The sequence below is a fragment of the Lissotriton vulgaris genome, chromosome 10, assembly GCF_964263255.1.
Source record: "Lissotriton vulgaris chromosome 10, aLisVul1.2, whole genome shotgun sequence".
NCBI lineage: Eukaryota > Metazoa > Chordata > Amphibia > Caudata > Salamandridae > Lissotriton > Lissotriton vulgaris.
The window spans coordinates 700,818,819-700,826,602 of NC_141698.1; the positions used below are offsets into that span (position 1 = coordinate 700,818,819).

The following is a 7,784-nucleotide window of genomic DNA, read 5'->3' on the forward strand; positions in this document are numbered from 1 at the left end:
CGGCAAAGCAAAGCACACCTTCCCTGCCTCAAGTGACCTGAATTAATTTGGGGCTGATTAATGTGTCACAGAATATTTTTTTAGCTGGCACCTGCTTCCTTAGTGCGCCCTGATTAGTGATCTTTTGCACTTGCTAAGTGCTTTCATTGTTGCAAAATTAGTTACAACACCTGCCCTGCCCCAACTGACAATAATGAATTAGGGGCTAATTAATGTGTCACTGAAAGAATTTAAAGTTCCAGCCTGGCACCTGCTTGTCTGCTCCTTTAGCTGTAAATCAGGACCTTTGTGGCATACAGTTAAGGTCAGAGCAGGGTCACACAATAGTTGCAAGCAGGCAACCGAATTCTGGAGGGCCCCCTCAGGAAGCAATACAAAGAATCGTTACAAATCATGAGGTTGACCTTTTGCACCTGCTCATTGCTTTTGCTTTTGCTGAAATCGTTTTGCCGTTTTTTTCGCGCTATTCGCGGGGCGCGGCGTCGTGCGAAACCGACCGCGGAAGCCGCCAATTCGTGCGAATGAGCATTTTATTTTTTTGCGGCTTGTTGTTTCGCGAGTTTTTTTGCAGTATTCGCGAGCCGCTTGCAGCGCAACACGCGAATTTACCCCAAGGTCGAGTACGGGCGCGGCCATTTTGTTTGCGTGACGTATTTCCGTTTCCGCCCGCTATGTATAATCTCGCGCAGTAAGCGCATTGCGAGTAGAGGTTCGCACGAGATCGCGCGGGAAATCTAGAGGTTCGCACGAGATCGCGAGGAAAATCTCGCGCGAACTGACTTTCGCGCTCGGAAACGGGCGCCGGCCATCTTGTTTTTCATTCATTTCCTGTGTCTGGGCATGGTGTTTAATCCTCTTGATATCTTTCCCATCCTTTGCTTGTTTTCAGTTTTTTTTTTACGATTTTGCTTCTTATCTATCCCTCTCTTTTCCTAGCTGTATATTTTTGTCTTTTCTGCTATTTTTCTTTACTTTTAAACTACTTTTGTAAACTCTTTTCTTTTCTTCTTCCCTATCCTATTCTTTCTTAATTTTCTACTTCTTCCTACCTTACCTGCCCAGACCATGGTCAAGCCAGGCGCCGTGAAGCTGCCCAGGCACTTGAGGGCCGCAGCGGCGGCGGGGAGTAGTGCTGGACCCAGTGGCAGGACAGCAGGCGTGAGATCGAGGGGGGAGCAGGTGACGCGCCGGGAGATATTCAGCCCGGAGGAAGTGGGCGCGCTGGTCTACTTCGTCCAGCGCCGCCTGCCCAGGACCATCGCGGGAGGCGGCAGGATCGCGGCCGGCGGCTATAACATGCGGGAGCGCCGGAAGCGGTGGGAGAAGGTGTGCTGGGCCATATCCCACCTCTACGGGGTCCAGCGCACCTACAGCCAGGTCACCCATCGCTGGACGGACCTCCTGGACCGCGAGCGCGACCTGCTGGACCAGCTCGGCTTGGAGATCCCCGGGCTTGGTGAGTAGTAGTAGCCATTGGCATTTAATCACTCACTACTATGATGTTTTCTCCTGCTCTGTGTTGTTGTATTGCAAATATTTGTTTTTTACATGGAGCAAGCCAATAATGCCGCTGATGACGATTACATTGTAGTTAAATTATATTTCAAAATCTTCTGTGCATTTCAGGTGCACTGCTCTCCTTCTCAGTGGGGTTGCTACTATGCTTATTTGTTTTCTATTTCGTGGTCTCATTGGCCTGAGTAACTATTATGTATGAGTGTACTTAACAGAACTGCGTAATGCTAGACACTAGGGGGCAGATTACATTTACAAGCCCCTTGCGCCACGTTTACGTTGCCTTGCGTGACGCAACAGCGGCGTAAACGTGCCGCATCCCTGCAAGTCATTTACAGCATGACGCATCTAGGGAGATGCGTCACGTTATAAAGCCATGGGCCTGCACCACAATGGGTGCGTTCCTAGTACGCAGGGTGGGCGGTCCAGCGGCTGTGCGCCTCGCAAAATTGCCTGCGTGAAATCTACAAGATTTAACGCAGGCACTTCTGCGACGCTGCTACGTCAATTCAATTCCTTATGTCTGCTCGAAGCAGGCGAAAGGACTGACACAGCATGTAAAGTATTGGGTGGCCCTGAGCATTACTGGAGTTGCATTGCGTTGGCGACGTGACTCCAGCGATGCGCCGCTCTTACGTGACGAGATGCGTCACGCAAGTGCCTACCCTTGCGCCAGGGCGCGCCGCATTGTAAATGAGGCACATCTGCCGTGTCGCAAGGGTAGTTTTGCGTGACGCATTTGATCTGGCGCATCTCTGGAGATGCGCCAGAACGCGTAAGTAAGTATGCCCCTAAGGGGCAGAATTGCAATTACCGTCGCATCCCTGCAAAGTAGCAGGGATGCGCCATTAATTGTGCGGCCCGCTACCACCACCAAACATGGTGCGCCGTATTTGCAATGCGGCTCCCCATGGGCCCAAAACGTCACCGAAGCTTTACTGCTGGAGTTGCGTCGCAACGATGGCGCAGCTCCATCAATGCTCTGGGGTACCCTATCTCCCCAATGCTGGGTCAAGCCGTACGTCTGCTTCAAGCAGGTGCAGGGTTTGTGTGACGCATCATTGTCCTAAAGGTGACTGATTGATATTTTGTAGATTTCCCTCAGCCACTATTAGGATGTGTTCCAGCGCAGGAATGCCCTCCCTTGCGCCGGAACGCCCCCTGATGGCGCAGGGCTTTATAACGGGATGCATCTCCCAAATGCGTCACGTTGTTATAATATTATACGCCGCAACATGGCGCCCTTTTTTGTTTAGCTGCTGCGTCACAAAAGTCACGCAAGAACGGCGCAAAAGAGCCGCAAGGGCTTAAATCTGCCCCTTCCTTTGTAACCCTGACAATAAGAAAAATAGTGGTGGTGGATTGATAGTTTGACTATTTAAATGACTGGTAATGTAGCAGGCAACTGTTAGTGTTGTCACTGATCTGACTGAAATCACAATGGAGTTTGTCTGTCACTTTGCGTCTTGCCTGCGGACTGCTGCCTGCCAGTCCTAGGTGAACGTTTCAGTACTTTGTTTAGTGAGTTACGTGACTTTCGAAGTCACAGGTCCGCAAATAAATAAAAAGTAACCATAATCAATATAATTTCGCGGAAATATTTTGTTATTGTTCTTTTGAAATGTTTGATTTGGTTGACATTGACAAGCAACAATCATCCATGTTTTCTGTTCTTTCTTTCATGTTGTACGTCAGCTCCCCCCAGGGGCGAGAGGAGGACACAGGAGCAGCAGGCGGCGGATGCTGTTCATCAACAGGGCCAGGATCGGGCAGGCGAGGGCTCCTCTGCTGGCCCCAGTAAGTTTTCATTTTAGACTAGTACCTATTTTTCCTAGCGTTCCTCATTTGAATTTTTTCAAAATTGTCTTTGCTCTTCTTGTAGACTGTATCTAAATTCTTATCCTGCCTCTACTATGACTCCCTGTGGTATTACTAGATTATTCTTATTAGTCTGTCTGTGTAGCTAACTAAGATTGCACGGTTGGCGAAACTCCCATGATTCTAGTCAGCAATAGCTCTATCAACTTAGTGCAGTCCTCTGGGATTGTCCATAATGTCTTTTGAAGTGTTCTATCTGGACTCATGCTTGCAAAAATTGCAAAACCTTTCGTTCAGTCACTCTAGTCTGGAGGACCAAAAAACACAGATTGTATTTAAATTTAAAAGCTTTATTAAAAGTAAACACATTTATTAAAATGAAGTCATAATAAAACTAAACGTTTAACTGATAATGGAAAAGTGGTTAGTGCTGACGATTAATTGAAGACATTTCTTGTGGTCGAGCCGAGCTCTCACCTGGTTTCAACTTGATCTTGTTGTTAGAAGTCCATCTTCTGTCTGTGTGGAGAAAAATGGTGCGTGTTAAAAAATCAGCCTTCATCAGTTGTGCCAAAAAGTGCAGCAAGACAACCTTCCCTGGAAAAAGGGACATTTTTTTTAACTTTAACGTAGACAGTCACAAATTACATTGTTTTCACATGTCTTCATTCCTAGACCAAATACTAGTGACTAGTGAGTGCTTTATTCTAAGATTCTTAAATGTACTTTGTAGGTGGAACATCTGGTGGCGGGGCCAGTGTGGTGGTGGTGCTCGACACGGAGGCGGAGGGCAATTCATCATCAGGGGAGGAGGCGGCGGCGCCGGATGTGAGAGTTGAGACGGTGGTGGCGGCCAGAGGTAAGCTCTTATATATTCCTTACTTATTGAGATTGAAGACTAGCTGGGAAGGCAAGAATATGAGATGCATGGCTGGGTGAATGATGAAGCAATGATGGGTGGAAGGACAACAGCCTGGGTGGGTGACACAGAAACTGTATGTGTCCATATACCTGGATCATGCTACTATCTGACTCTTAGATAGCATATGTGTATCTAGAGCAGGGGTACTCCTAGTACGGCCCGCGGGCCGGTGGTGGCCCGGCAAGCCTTCGTTGGCGGTGCGCTGACCTTGCAGACAATCACTGCTCCCCCGGCCCCCACAGAGCAGAGGCTTTTTTGTATTTCACCTGTTAGCGCCCCTGCATCTCCACTCTGACAATCACTGCTCCCCCGGCCCCCACAGAGCAGAGTGGAGATGCAAGGCCACAAAGAGGTGAAATAGAACTAAGCCTCTGCTCTGTGGGGCCGGGCAAGCAGTGATTGTCAGGGTGGAGAAGCAGGGGCGCTAAAACAAACAAAGCCTCAATAATATGTTAATGGTCTTTTAAAGACCTGTTAAGTACTTTGGTGTTGTTGTCTGTGTGTGCGCGTTGAGGAAGCGGTCTCAACCCGGGCTGAAGGCTGACACAGATAGACACACACACAGTGAGATGACAGAGGGAGAGGGAGGGCAGGAGGGAGAGAGAGATGGAGGGAGGGCAGGAGGGACAGCAGGAGGGAGAGAGATGTATGTAAATGCTGGGTCTGGTGGCTCAGTGGATGAGGGCATCTGCTGCAGGGACCTGTGTGCAACCTCATGGTCACAAGTTATCGTTTTGCTTTAGCCCCGCCCCCTCTGACTCCGCCCCCACCAGTGCGGCCCTCGGCCCCAAACTACACTGTAAATGTAGCCCCTGAGAGAAAGTTTGTGAGTACCCATGATCTAGAGAGAGTAGACGGTCAGTGGATGAACTAAGTGTAACTTTGAAGAGCATGTAACACTAACACTGCACCCGCACGTCCGTTCCAGTGTAGGAAAGGCAAGGAAAAGAACTTTTAATTTTGTCCAAATACTACCATAAATAGTAGCAGTAGTTTGTATTGCAAGCACTGCATAGATCCGGTTATTATGGTGGCCACTCCCTACCTCTCTTAATAAGTTTAGTAGTACTCAGTCATTCATGTGTGGATGTATCACTGCCTGTCACTCAATAAAAAGCAAAGCACCTAAAGTCATCCCATATATAAGCAAAAACATCCCATGTGAAGTGATAGATAATCAGATTATTTATCTTCTTCAATTTTCCATTTCTAGTACTCATTTCCACTGTAGGGTGAAAGTTAAATTAATTAAGCAGTAGCCCTTGAGTTGTAACAGAGTATTCTCAGTGCCACCCGTAATAGAAAAGTAAGAGATTCACCACCTGCATGTACTGGACGGGTACAGTAACGCAACGGCAACGCAAGTCTAGGTCACTCCTCATGGCGTGCGTCTCTTTTTCTCGGGTGCAAGTTTACCGCGCTGGCATTATGCCGGCTTGCAGAAAATAACGTACCAATTTTCCAAAACAAGAGACAAGAAGAAGAATAAGACTGGTGTACTTTCATAGTCGACTCCAATGGAAGTCCACAGTGCTCATAGAATTTGTTCCTTAAACTCCCACTAATGTTAGAGCAAGGATGAAGAAGTGTGAGGTTAGATAGATACTGGCCTCAATAGTTATGTAATGCGCTTGCAAGTTGCTAGTTGTACTGCAGCACACATTTCTGCTGAATGATTGAGTTAATCTTAAAGAGCATTGGTTACAGACTATGTCTTTCTTTCTTCATATAGGTTCTCCTTCCAAACGAACAAGGAGGAAGGAGCTGGCTAGAGCGGCCCGGCAACGGAGAATCGAGGCCACTGTTGCGGAATATCGGCGGCTGGTGGCCCTGGAGGACGTGGAAAGTGTGCGGTCGACAACAACGACAACGTCGTCCTCCGTGGCCTCACCGGCTGCCACCGTGACCCAGCACAGTGGTCCACCGAGACTGAGCCGGGCTGCCAAAGGCAAACGCCACCGCCGAGCAGCAAGGCCAACAGCTGCTTCTCACAGGCCTTGCACCTGCAAGGCAGTGAAGGCACGCCTGCGCCGCACCACCCTGATGGTGTCCCGCCTTCAGCAGGAGCTCGCCTTGCTCCGCGAGGAGCATGATGCCCTGGCCCAAAAAGTGAACAGCATCCACCCATAGTGTCCCTTGCCCCTTTTTTAGAGACTTTTGGGGGGTGGGAATTGGGAGTTGGGTTTTTGGGGACTTTTGAAGGACAATCGTTGGGGTTAGGGAGGGTCTTGCGGGAGATTATTTTGTTAGGGATATAAATATACTTTTTCAAACTTTATCTGAGCATACCTGTTTTTTACTGCTTGCCTGGTGGGTGGGGGTTTAACGTTGACTGTTTTCCTGAAAGTTTAGTTCCATTTTCTTCCTTTAAGTGTAAATGCCCAAATGTTTTCAACACTAAGTGCCTCTCACAGACTAAGTGAAGTGAATCCAAGAGTCCTAGGACTTTAGTAGTACTACCTTCAGGCTCTCGTCTCTCGTACTAATACTCCATTATACCCCCAAACCACCAAACGCTTATCTTACCTGTAATTTGTGTTTGAAAGTAGGGCTAGACCCAGGGCTGGCTCCACGGGAAACACCGAATAACGTTGGCAATCTTGGTCGGATAAAATTTCCTCATAGCGGTGGTAGTAGTGGTGTGACACAGTGGCAGTTGCATGCCTATGAAAAAAAAGAAAATGAAATCTGGTTTGTCCTCCTGAGCAATTCAACGGTACAACTGAGAATATAGCAGGTGACAGAAGTACAGTAGAGCAGTGCCACATTGTAGCCTAACAAATGGTAAAGTATAACTACTAATTCGGTTGAAGTTCTTTCACATTAGCAATGGTTCTTTGTCAAGCAGAGTAAGAATATATCATCGACAACTGTGGAAAGAAAGAATGCGACAGTACAGGGCCTGTGTGGAATTATTGATAACTATATTCAACATAAGGTCTCTGTAGCCAGATACCCGAGAGCCTTGCTGGTCACTATAAATCCATTCACAACAACACTCAATGGGGTTGGTCTGGAAGGTGTCACGTTTACTCCCCGTGATCCAGTCGATGCAAATATGGTTCCACCTCCAAATGTCACCAACACCCAGAAGTGTAAACACAGGGTGTTCGAGGCATTAGGCGAGGGAGAAAAATAACAAACTAAAATAAAAAATGTGGGATGGGTAAAGGTAGGGTCAGCAGGGAAAGGATACCTGTAAGAGAAGACAAGACAGGCATCAGTGAAGTGATGTCCTAACATACAAGGGTACTCTCATATAGTCTCACTAAATAGTCTGCAAGTCTCCCGCCTACTCATGGGAAATGTAGTTTCATAGTACGGTAGGCGCTTAGGGGCTGCGTAACCTGACAGAAGGTATAGTAGATAGAAAAGGAGAAATTGCTTTTTTTCTAGGTGTCCCCTCACTCACCAGGGTTGCCCCTTGGTGACATGCTTCATCATTGGGGCCATCCCAGTCCTCTACGGCCTGGGGCGTGCTGCGACTTGCGAATTACGTAGGAGCACTTACAAATGACTATGTGTGGTG

The 7,784-nt window shown here is 47.9% G+C and overlaps 1 long non-coding RNA gene across 1 annotated transcript; it reads left to right on the forward strand.

Annotated features, from left to right (window-relative positions):
* Window positions 1-3,213: 3,213 nt before the first annotated feature.
* Window positions 3,214-6,290, forward strand: LOC147688690 (uncharacterized). The gene is made up of 3 exons (XR_015300543.1): window positions 3,214-3,312; window positions 4,067-4,192; window positions 5,988-6,290. It is a non-coding gene; the product is annotated as an uncharacterized LOC147688690 (long non-coding RNA).
* The last annotated feature ends 1,494 nt before the right edge of the window (window positions 6,291-7,784 follow it).